At 41.3% G+C, this 12,071-nt stretch overlaps 1 protein-coding gene across 1 annotated transcript in view; it reads left to right on the top strand.

Annotated features, from left to right (window-relative positions):
• The first annotated feature begins 432 nt into the window (after window positions 1-432).
• CAPN13 (calpain 13) overlaps window positions 433-12,071 on the top strand; it is a 90,344-nt gene continuing 78,705 nt past the window's right edge. Inside the window, exon 1 of the mRNA XM_086323631.1 lies at window positions 433-557. The gene's annotated coding sequence lies outside the window, so the exon portion shown is untranslated. The remainder of the gene's footprint in view (window positions 558-12,071) is intronic.

The raw sequence follows: 12,071 nt of genomic DNA, 5'->3' as shown, positions 1-12,071 counted from the left end.
TCGAGTCTGCCATTTATATTTGTCAAAAGGAGATGCTCTTCTGGCACAAAGCCCATGTGGTGTGACTTACTTTGAGTAGTTAGTTGCTCTTGATGTGTGACACCTGGTGAAGGCACTTGGGATGTGAGAAAGAGGCACCAAGGAAAGGCATTTCCCTCTTCCTCAGCCCTTCCTCTGAAGGAAAAGTCCCTGAAGTTAAAACAAAGCAACTGAATTATTTGGAAACCTCGGATGACCACAAATCAGGCAGCCAAGAAATCGAAAGCTCGGGACTCCAGGAAGTGAAATGGGATCAGGTGGAGACCAGCTTGGGGGAAGATCTGCAGTTCAATCCAATATCTTCTCTCCAGGTCCCAGGATGGAGTCACTGTTTAACTAAGGTGGGGCGGTGTCTGCCGTGCCCATATAAGGAAGAGCCCAAGGGGAAGAAGCAAGCAGACATCCAGGCAGTTGACCGTCAGCCAACTGTTTCTGCAAAGGAACTGCCACTGTGCCACCACCAGTATCCTCCATTACTCTCTATCCTGCAGAGCGGCTGCAGCCAAGCTTCAAAACAGGTAGGGTGTGAGAGGTGACTTCTCAGGACTTTGGACCAAGAAAGCACTCCAAACTTTAGTAAGCATATAAATGTTTCAGAGACTGTCTTAATTCTGTAGCTTCGAAATTTCCACCCCCAGAGATATGGATTCAGTAGCTCAAAAAAGCAGGTGTCTGTGATGCAAAGGGTCCAAGTACAAGTTTTAAGAAAAACTAGGGCAAAGGGTGAGTTGACTCCCTAAATGAAGATAACCTCAACTTTGCCCGTTTCGTACAGTGAGAGGATCTCTTAATCGGCGAGTCACCTTTGCTTTCTGCTCATTCAGTCACAACCTGGAGGGCTACATTATCATCAGGGATACCCTGATGGCAGGAACCATGCCTTTGTTTACCACTGTATACTTTCTGACATACAGGATAAGCAAAATTACTTGTCTTTTCAAAAAAAATAGCTCTTGGTTTCATTGATGCCTTCTATCATCTTTTTGATCTGTTTTATTTATTTCCTCTCTAATCATTTCCTTCCCTCCGCTGACTTTGGGTTTTGTTTGTGCTTTTCCTAATTCTTTTAGGTGGTAAGTTAGGTTGTTTCAGATGTTCTTGTTTCTTGAGGAAGCCTGTATCACTATGAACTTTCCTCTTAGAAGTGCTTTTGCTACATCCTGTAGATTTTTTGAAGGGTTGTGCTTTCATTTTCATTTTGTCTTGAGGTATTTTCTGATTTCCTCTTTGACTTCTTCATTGGTAGTATTCAGTGAGTGATTCCCTGGAAAGAATGCTTTAGAAGAAAGGGTGCTAGTGAGAAATATACAGATTAATGACCCACCTACTGACCCTGATGGTTAACTCTGTGTCTAGCTCTGTACTTGATCCTCACATGTGTGATTTCTAATGCTATCATTTGGGCATGTTATATAACCTCTCTGGGTCCCAGTTTCCTCATCATTAAAATGTAAGATGTATAGAACAGTCTTTTGGACTCTGTGGGAGAGGGTGAGGGTGGGATGATTTGGGAGAATGGCATTGAAACATGTATAATATATGTGAAACGAATCACCAGTCCAGGTTCGATGCATGATATAGGATGCTCAGGGCTGGTGCACTGGGATGACCCAGAGGGATGGTATGGGGAGGGATTTGGGAGAGGGGTTCAGGATGGGGAACATGTGTACACCCGTGGTGGATTCATGTTGATGTATGGCAAAACCAATACAATATTGTAAAGTAATTTGACTCCAATTAAAATAAATTTATTTTAAAAAAATAAAATGTAACAGTAGTGTATGCTTCACACAAGCATACACTTTTATTGAAAAGATTAAATGAGATAATATATGTAAAGTACTTAGATAATATATATAAAGTACCTGGCACATGATAAGCGCTCAAAATATTCTAGTTATTACTGTTGATATTATTCTATCCTGGGTTCTCTACAAAACAAAGCTTGAGGCAAAGCTTGAATGCTAATGCCTCACTGGGAGGTGCAATCCCAGGGCAGCAAAAGTGAGGGAAATAACAAATGAGGAGAGGAGGATGGGAAGCAATACAAGGTGATGTATCACCCACGTCCCTTCACAAAAAGAAATAGCTACTTGGCTAAAGCAGGACACCTACAACTAGTTTTGCAAAAATGCTGGGTCTTGGAATAATCCACAGGAGAGATGTTAGAGAGGAAATTTACATGTAGGCTCCCTTCTGTCTTCCATCTCTCATTGCTTAAAGTTTGCCCCATGGGGAATTAATGCTTCTGAACCTCTGGCTTGTGCATCTGGCCCTTTGGCAGTCACTGGGAAATCCAGATCCTACTCCTTGAGGTTTGGCACCTCACCTCAGTCCGGAAGAGGTTAGAAGAGCCTCTTCTTTGCCCAGAGTCAAAGAAAACCCTCAAAAGAGAGATAAGGGTCCCAGAGACAGTTGAGACCAAGAGGACCTGAGACTGCACATAAGGTTCCTGCCCACTGGGAAGCGAGCCGTCTGGGGTGACCTGGGGAGGATGGGTTGGAGATAGTAACTCTTAAAATCAGATAATCATTTGATACATGATGGGCCCCAACTTCCTAAATCCCCCAAATGTGCTTTAGAAGGAGTTTAAATTAGTAAGTGGGAAGTGTATCCTCTCTTTATGGATGGAGGAAGAACCGTGCCCAGAAATCCGTGATCATACTGAATGTTACACAGTGTTTCTGGGACACATGTAATTATAGAACCCAGGAAGAAGGCTCTGCCATGTCCTCAGAATACATCGACAAGCTACTTGGGAACTTTCTAGGCCTCTTCTGTATTGAGTAACACGTCAAAGCATTTGGGAGATGGGAAGGAGAAGCGTTTCATGCGAAGATGTTTGGATTTTCTGTGTTTGCACGTGATGAACTTAACTGAAAGGAATGCTGTATTCCAGTTTCACTGCCTGCCCAACAGTATCAAGGAGTGTGCATAGAACATTCTCAGTTCCAGAAACACAGAACGTTAGCGCTGAAAAGCACTTCAGAGAGTAAGTCCAACTTGCTCAGTGTTCCAAACGGTGAAAGGGAGGCCAGAGAAGAGGCACGGCTCATGGACTTAATGGAGTGGCTCAGACTCCTTGCTGCCTGGCAAGGGCTCTCCTTGTTACCCCACAGGGTGCCCTGGGAGGGACCCATCAACCATGAGTCCCTGAAGAGGCTGGGTCCACATGGCGAGGCCACCTGCTAGAGAGCACAGTGGGGTTGCCCCATCCATGAGCCACACCAGTGGTTTCTGCTTTCTGCCACTCTTGTGCCAGGCTGTTCATCTCCTTGGCAGTCAGCCCAGCGTTGAACCCAGAGTCACTGGCAGACGATGGATAGTTCTATTCTGAGTACTCACTTCTCTGGCACCTGATCCCCATCTGGGGTGCTGCAATGCTCTGTAAATCTGAAGCCATGTGAAGGCTTCTCTCATCACTCCCTCTCCCGAGGCCCTTGGATTAGAGATTATCTCAGCTCCAACAGAACAGAAAATAAAGATACCCCTCAGCAGGGCCCATGACAAGCTTTGCTTCCAGGCCAAAGCACCAGCCTTGAAGCTGGGAGCCAGACAGCCATCTACTCCCCATGCTGCCCAGACACCTCTTGTCTGATCTTAAGCCTCAGTTTCCCCTTCTGCAGAGAGCCCTGGATAGTCTTCCTCTGAGGCTTGCCTTTCCAGGGACCAGAAGCCTCCATGCACAGCTTCCAGGCCATTAAGGCAAGGAACGCCGCTGAGACGATTCTGAAGCCGGGGAGCCACCCAGGTAAAGCCCTGGTCTAGGTGTTAAGTTCCATTTTAAAGCTCGAAATTTATGTTCATTCTCACCTTCTCACAGTCTCATATCCACTCTCCTTGAGAAATAGTCACGTGCCCTCCCCACTCACAGTGAATTTACCTCTGCCCCAAGTCCCCTCTCCCTCCTTCCCTCCCTGCCATCTTTGGTCTTTCTCTCCAACCCTTCTCCCCACCCTCTCTCTCCCTGTGAAGCCCTGAGGTGTGCGAGGTGGCGCACAGCTGAGAGTGGTTTGCACGGGGCTCTTTTCCACCGGAGAGCAGTTAAGTGCCTTATTTTCCCCACTCGGGTGGCTAAATTATTCTCGATGTGTTAAACAGTGTAATTAAACACATACACACGCGAGTGCGCCTGGCCCCTCCCCCCACTCTTCCTTGCTCCCTGTCAGCAGAGAGCACAGTCAGCCCCAGCCTTCAAGCTCTGTTAGTTTTAATTTGAGTTGTGGAATTAGTAATGGGTTTTGCCGCAACACTGTTGTGGGAAATAGATCGCTCCTCATGCGGGGTGTGGGCACCATTTCAAATGAGTATTTGTTAAGAGAAAAATCGTCCCTTGTCGTGTTCTGCTACATTACATCAGATATATTTCCACTGTTCTGGAAAAAAACACGAGCTAGGAAAGAGCTGTGTGCAGCCCTCCCGGCAGGGAACAGCTGAACGCTGCTTCCGGTTTCTTAGTGGATTGAGAACAAAATGCAAACAGCATCCCTCTTGGTGGCTGGGATGTGCTAAGCTCAGGCCGGAGGCCAGGTCACCAGGGCCAGCCCTGCACCTGTCACTATGAGGTCTGTCCTGTCCTATCACTGACAGGAGGGAACTGGGTGGTTTAGTGGCAAAAATACAATGTTGAAGACAAGCAGTTGAGTGCAGAGAACCTCTGCAGGTCAAAGTGAAAGGATCTGCCCAATTCAGGGCTACTTCTGCACCCCTGTTTTATAATCATCCAACCTCATCTTGACTGTCTCCACTTACGGGTGCTCAGGCCCTCCTGGTTCTGTGGTCATCGCTGCCATTACCCTCTTACCCTTGACTCTGTCTAATAAGACAGGTGCTAGCCATGTGTGTGGGTATTTAAATATAAATTCAGTTCAGTTCAGTCGCTCAGTCATGTCCGACTCTTTGTGACCCCATGGACTATGGCACACCAGGCTTCCCTGTCCATCACCAGCTCCCAGAGCTTGATCAAACTCGTGTTCATCGAGTTAGTGATGCCATCCAACCATCTCATCCTCTGTCGTCCCCTTCTCCTCCTGCCTTCAATCTTTCCCAGCATCAGGGTCTTCTGCAATGAGTCAGTTCTTAGCATCAGGTGGCCAAAGTATTAGAGCTTCAGCTCCAGCATCAGTCCTTCCAATGAATATTCAGGACTGATTTCCTTTAATTAATTAAATTAATTTAAACTTAAAATTCAGTTCATTCGTTGCATTTGCCATATTTTAAATGTTCAAAAGCCACATGTATCTAGTGGCTACTCTGTTGGACTCAACTCTGGGGACCTGGGAAGGCCTACTGTTAGAAGTCCAGGAGTAACTGGCCAATGCCTGAGGTGCCCCTTCCTGTCACAGGGTAGGGCGGTGGGTACCTGAGGAGATCCTGGTGGTGATGGTCACAAGATCTACCTACCTAGTTGTCGTTATGTTCCATGCCAAGCCCTTTATAAGAAACTTCTCATTTAATACCCACCTACTATTAAAAGGCTGGTTTTATTGCCACCACCTCCAGTCTATTTTATATGTAAGAAAAGGAGGCTCAGAGATATTAAGGACACTGCTTAATCATTAAGCAATATCTGGATTCAAACCAAAGTTTCAACCTGATTCCACATGCTCTTGACCACTATTCCACGATGTCTTTTTTTTTTTCTTTTCTTTAAGAGATAGGGCAAAGCCCAGTTTTCTAAAAGGGAGTATTGGGAGTTAGAGAAGCAACAAAGGTTCCACATGTGGGACCAGAGATTGTTAAATCTGTGCTCTCTAAGACCAGGATTATTCTAGAGGGCTGGGGATTAGGACTACAGGGCTGGATCTGACAGTCACTGTAAATCGTTCAGTCTTTCTCCCAATAGATATTCTTAGATTTCTAACTTCCCAGGAATTAATCTCTAGATTCCTTGTGTACTTAGCTGATGGCAAGTTTGTGCCAATTAGAAAAAGTCATCACCTTTTCTGGGTGGATATAACTGCATACTAGGAAACCATCTTTGCAAGCAGACTGCTTCCTCCCTGGCAAGGTACCCTCTGCTACTCTCTTTGGATACCATTGAAGATATTGATGTTTCTCTTAAAGTGTGGCCCCCAGAACTGAACACAGAGGGTTAGATGGCCATGAGAAGCTTTGATTAGGGGGCTGGAAGTGTCCTTTCCAAAGCAACCCCTTACTACCGTGACAGCAGTTCAGATTGTATCCAATCTTTTACCACATTTAAAACAGGAAGTCAAGTAAGGCACACAAAATAATTCTGAAATGAAATTTAACCGAGGCAGAGCCCACTCACTATTTACTTGCAATTAACTTTAAAATGTGAAGACAGCTTTGTAGTTTCATTGGTTATATTCCATCTTCTCGATTTTGAGGTCCTTTAGAATTTTGTTTCTGCCATCTGCCTGGTTAATTGTAATGTTTTCTTTCTATCATTAGAAATGATGAAAGTGTTGAAAAGTATTTTCCTTTTCACTTCAACATCTTCATCCAGGACCAAGATAAAAATGTTAGTGCAAGGGACAGAGTTTTGTGACTATTACAGTATGATGATTCCAAGATAATCTGAAATCATTCATCTGTGATTTCTGGTTCAAACTGTGAATTATATTTATTATATTTTACTTTACTGTGCTATACTGCACTGTACTTCTATATAATACTACAGGATACATACAACCTACTCAGTCTAGCTTGATTTTACCATCTTGTATATAAGGAATAAAGGATTATTTTTATTGGACAATTTTTTAAAATCAATATATTTTATCTATCTATATGTATATAAATCAATCATAAACATATGACCATATATATGGTATTCTCCTATTATTCTAAAATTGGAAGTCTATTGTTAGAATAAAAGAAAAAAGAAAAAGAGCAAGAAAGTTAAATGATTAATTTTGGTAAGGCTCTATTTGCCTCTAGAAAAACATGCACCATTTCCTAAGTACTCAAAGTGTTTCTTTACAAGTTCATTTCATCATTTTGCTATGAATATCATAGTGCTTCTTTACAAGTTCATTTCAGAGTTTTGCTGTGAATATCATACTTCTTAAAAACATTATTATAGGGCCATAAAAATTTTTAATCAATACTTTGGGGAATGAATGTGTAAATTACTAATGAACTTCCTGTTTTTAAAAAGAGAAACTCTCACAAAGTTTCTTAAATTAAGTTCCCATAAGAATTAACATATGGCTCAATTTAAAAAAAACTAAATTTCTAAGCAAAGATTCATAACATGTTTATATTTGTATACAATGAATATCTCTGTTCATCCAAAGACATTATAAAGGAGGTAAAAAAAAAAATAAACCACCAACTGGGAGAAGACGTTTGCAACACATATGACCGACAAAATAGAAATATCCAGAGTAAATAAAGAATCCTCCAAGTCCATAAGAAAAATATAACTTACAGACAAATAGGCATAGATGTGAATATTCATCTCATACAAGAGGGAGTACAAGAATAAACATATTGAAAGATGCTTGGTCTACCAGTAATTTCAGGGAGACATAAATTAAGACTGCAAGGGGTTGCCATTTTGCTCCCACCAGATGGATACAAATAAGAATCCTGCCAATATGCAGCATTAATGAGGAGATAGAGCAACAGGAACTCTTTTACATCACTGGTGAGATTATAAATTGTTAACAACCTTAGAAAATACTGAGACATATGTAGTAAAGTTGAATATATGCACAAGTGAAACCCAGAAATCCCACTCAATAGACGTATCATTTCACATGTACACCAATAGTATGTTAAAGTTCCAGCCATTCCATTTTGCCTCACCAATACTTAGTATAGTCAATATTTTTAATTTTAGTCTTTCTACCGCATGTTTGGTGGTATCTCATTGTGCTGTTAATGTCCATTTAACTGACAAGATGTGGAACGTTTTTCATATTGGTCCTTGCCTGTTTTTGTATACTTCTTGGTAAAATGTCTGATCAAATCTTTTGATCATTTTGAATGGATTATCTTCCTTTTATTATTTATGAGTTCTTTATATATTCAGAGTGCCTGATGAACTATGGACAAAGATTCGTGACATTGTACAAGAGACAGGGATCAAAACCATCCTCAAGAAAAAGAAATGCAAAAAAGCAAAATGGCTCTCTGAGGAGGCCTTACAAATAGATGTGACAATAAGAGAAGCAAAAAGCAAAGGAGAAAAGGAAAGATATACCCATTTGAATGCACAGTTCCAAAGAATAGCAAGGAGAGATAAGAAAGCCTTCCTCAGTGATCAATGCAAAGAAATAGAGGAAAACAATAGACTAGGAAAGACTAGAGATCTCTTCAAGAAAATTAGAGATACCAAGGGAACATTTCATGCAAAGATGGGCTCAATAAAGGACAGAAATGGTATGGACCTAATAGAAGCAGAAGATATTAAGATGTGGCAAGAATACACAGAAGAACTGTACAAAAAAGATCTTCACGACCAAGATAATCACGATGGTGTGATCACTCACCTAGAGCCAGACATCCTGGAATGTGAAGTCAAGTGGGCCTTAGGAAGTATCACTATGAACAAAGCTAGTGGAGGTGATAGAATTCCAGTTGAGCTATTTCAAATCCTAAAAGATGATGCTGTGAAAGGGCTGCACTCAGTATGTCAGCAAATTTGGAAAACTCAGCAGTGGCCACAGGACTGGAAAAGGTCAGTTTTCATTCCAATCCCAAAGAAAGGCAATGCCAAAGAATGTTCAAACTACCACACAATTGTACTCATCTCACACGCTAGTAAAGTAATGCTCAAAATTCTCCAAGCCAGGCTTCAGCAATATGTGAACCATGAACTTCCAGATGTTTAAGCTGTTTTAAAAAAGACAGAGGAACCAGAGATCAAATTGCCAACATCCGCTGGATCATGGAAAAAGCAAGAGAGTTCCAGAAAAACATTTATTTCTGCTTTATTGACTATGCCAAAGCCTTTGACCGTGTGGATCACAATAGACTGTGGAAAATTCTTCAAGAGATGGGAATACCAGACCACCTGACCTGCTTCTTGAGAAACCTATATGCAGGTCAGGAAGCAACAGTTAGAACTGGACATGGAACAACAGACTAGTTCCAAGTAGGAAAAGGAGTATGTCAAGGCTGTATACTGTCACCCTGCTTATTTAACTTCTATGCAGAGTACATCATGAGAAACGCTGGGCTGGAGGAAGCACAAGCTGGAATCAAGATTGCCGGGAGAAATATTAATAACCTCAGATATGCAGATGACACTACCCTTATGCCAGAAAGTGAAGAGGAACTAAAGAGCCTCTTGATGAAAGTGAAAGAGGAGAGTGAAAAAGTTGGCTTAAAGCTCAACATTCAGAAAACTAAGATCATGGCATCTGGTCCCGTCACTTCATGGCAAATAGATGGAAAAACAGTGGAAACAGTGTCAGACTATTTTGGGGGGCTCCAAAATCACTGCAGATGGTGATTGCAGCCATGAAATTAAAAGACACTTACTCCTTGGAAGGAAAGCTATGACCAACCTAGATAGCATATTAAAAAGCAGAGACATTACTTTGTCAACAAAGGTCCATCTAGTCAAGGCTATGGCTTTTCTAGTCATGTATGGATGTAAGAGTTGGACTATAAAGAAAGCTGAGCACCAAAGAATTGATGCTTTTAAACTGTGGTGTTGGAGAAGACCCTTGAGAGTCACTTGGACTGCAAGGAGATCTAACCAGTCCATCCTAAAGGAAACCAGTCCTGGATGTTCATTGGAAAGACTGAGGTTGAAGCTGAAACTCCAATATTTTGGCCACCTGATGTGAAGAGCTGACTCATTTGAAAAGACCCTGATGTTGGGAAAGATTGAAGGCAGGAGGACAAGGGGACGACAGAGGATGATATGGTTAGATGGCATCACTGACTCAATGGACATGAGTTTGGGTAAACTCTGGGAGTTGGTGGTGGACAGGGAGGCCTGGCTTGCTGTGGTTCATGGAGTCGCAAAGAGTCAGACACAACTGAGCGACTGAACTGAACTGAACTGATACGAGTCCTTTGCCTAACATATGTGCTTCATATGAATATTTTTCTCCTGGTCATGGTGTGCATTTTTGTTAATGGTGTCTTTTACACTTCTGATTAAGTTTTATTTATCCATTTTTTTCTTGTAAGGCTCATATTTTTGTGTATAAAAGACCCCAAGATTGCAAATATTTTCTATATTTTCTTCCAAAATACCTTTGTGATCCTTTTGATTGGATTTTGTGTGTATTGTATGAAGGAAGGGTTTGTGTTTACTTTTTTTTCCCAAGTGAATATCTTGTTGCTCTAGCATCCATTTTTGAAATACATTTCTGTCCCCGTTGAATTGCTTTGGAATCTGGACAAAAATTAATTGACCACATATGTTTTGGTCTATTTCTGGATTCTCTACTCTGCCACATTGATCTATTCATCTGTCTTTTTGCCAATACTGTATCTTTATAACAAGTTCTGAAGTTAAGTTGGCTAAATCCTCCAGTGTTTTCCTTTTTAAAAATTCTTTGGTTATTCTAGGCCTTTTGTGTTTAGATACAAATTTTAGAATAGGCTTATTAATCTCTAAAAAAAGAGCATGCTAGAATTTCAGTTGGGATTTTATTGAATCTTTTGGAAGAACTGTAATACTTAGCCATCTAATCAATGAACCTGATCTATCTTTCTGTTTATTTAGGTCTTATTTAATTTCTTGTCATAATATTTTGTAATTTTGATATGGAGAACTTGGATGTCTTAAGTTAAATTTTTTCCCAAGCATATATAATAAAATATTACTATTTTCCTATTGTTTGCAGCTTGTATCTGTGATCTCAAATTCAATTATTAATTCTAATAGCTATTTTGTAGATTTTGTTTCTGAAATCCAAATATCAAATAGGGGTCATTTTTTTCTTCTTTCTGATCTTTTTTTTTCTTTCCAATCTTTTTGCTTTTTCTTTTCTTACTGAATTGGCAAGGACCTCTGGTACAATGTTAACTAAAAGTGGTGACACAAACAAAAGCCCAGGTCCAGATGGCTTCACAGCTGAATTCTACCAAAAATTTAGAGAAGAGCTAACACCTATCCTACTCAAACTCTTCCAGAAAATTGCAGAGGAAGGTAAACTTCCAAACTTATTCTATGAGGCCACCATCACCCTAATACCAAAACCTGACAAAGATGCCACAGAAAAAGAAAACTACAGGCCAATATCACTGATGAACATAGATAAAAAAAATCCTTAACAAAATTCTAGCAATCAGAATCCAACAACACATTAAAAAGGTCATATACCATGACCAATGGGCTTTATCCCAGGGATGCAAGGATTCTTCAATATCTGCAAATCAATCAATGTAATTCACCACATTAACGAATTGAAAAATAAAAGCCATATGATTATCTCAATAGATGCAGAGAAAGCCTTTGACAAAAGTCAACATCCATTTATGATAAAAACTCTCCAGAAAGCAGGAATAGAAGGAACATACCTCACCATAATAAAAGCTATATATGACAAACCCTGAAGGAAAGTTATGACCAACCTAGATAGCATATTCAAAAGCAGAGACATTACTTTGCCAACAAAGGTCTGTCTAGTCAAGGCTATGGTTTTTCCTGTGGTCATGTATGGATGTGAGAATTGGACTGTGAAGAAGGCTGGGCGCCGAAGATTTGATGCTTTTGAAGTGTGGTGTTGGAGAAGACTCTTGAGAGTCCCTTGGACTGCAAGGAGATCCAACCAGTCCATTCTGAAGGAGATCATCCCTGGGATTTCTTTGGAAGGAATGATGCTAAAGCTGAAACTCCAGTACTTTGGCCACCTCATGCAAAGAGTTGACTCATTGGAAAAGACTCTGATGCTGGGAGGGATTGGGGGCAGGAGGAGAAGGGGACGACAGAGGATGAGATGGCTGGATGGCATCACTGACTCGATGGACGTGAGTCTGAGTGAACTCCGGGAGTTGGTGATGGACAGGGAGGCCTGACGTGCTGCGATTCATTGGGGTCGCAAAGAGTCGGACACGACTGAGCGACTGATCTGATCTGATCTGATGACAAACCC

This window comes from Bos grunniens, chromosome 11, assembly GCF_055505025.1.
Source record: "Bos grunniens cultivar Pamir isolate PY7600 chromosome 11, Bosgru_T2T1.0, whole genome shotgun sequence".
In the NCBI taxonomy this organism is placed as follows: domain Eukaryota; kingdom Metazoa; phylum Chordata; class Mammalia; order Artiodactyla; family Bovidae; genus Bos; species Bos grunniens.
Note: the sequence above shows the minus strand (reverse complement) of the source record. Positions and strands in the feature narration are given on the sequence as shown.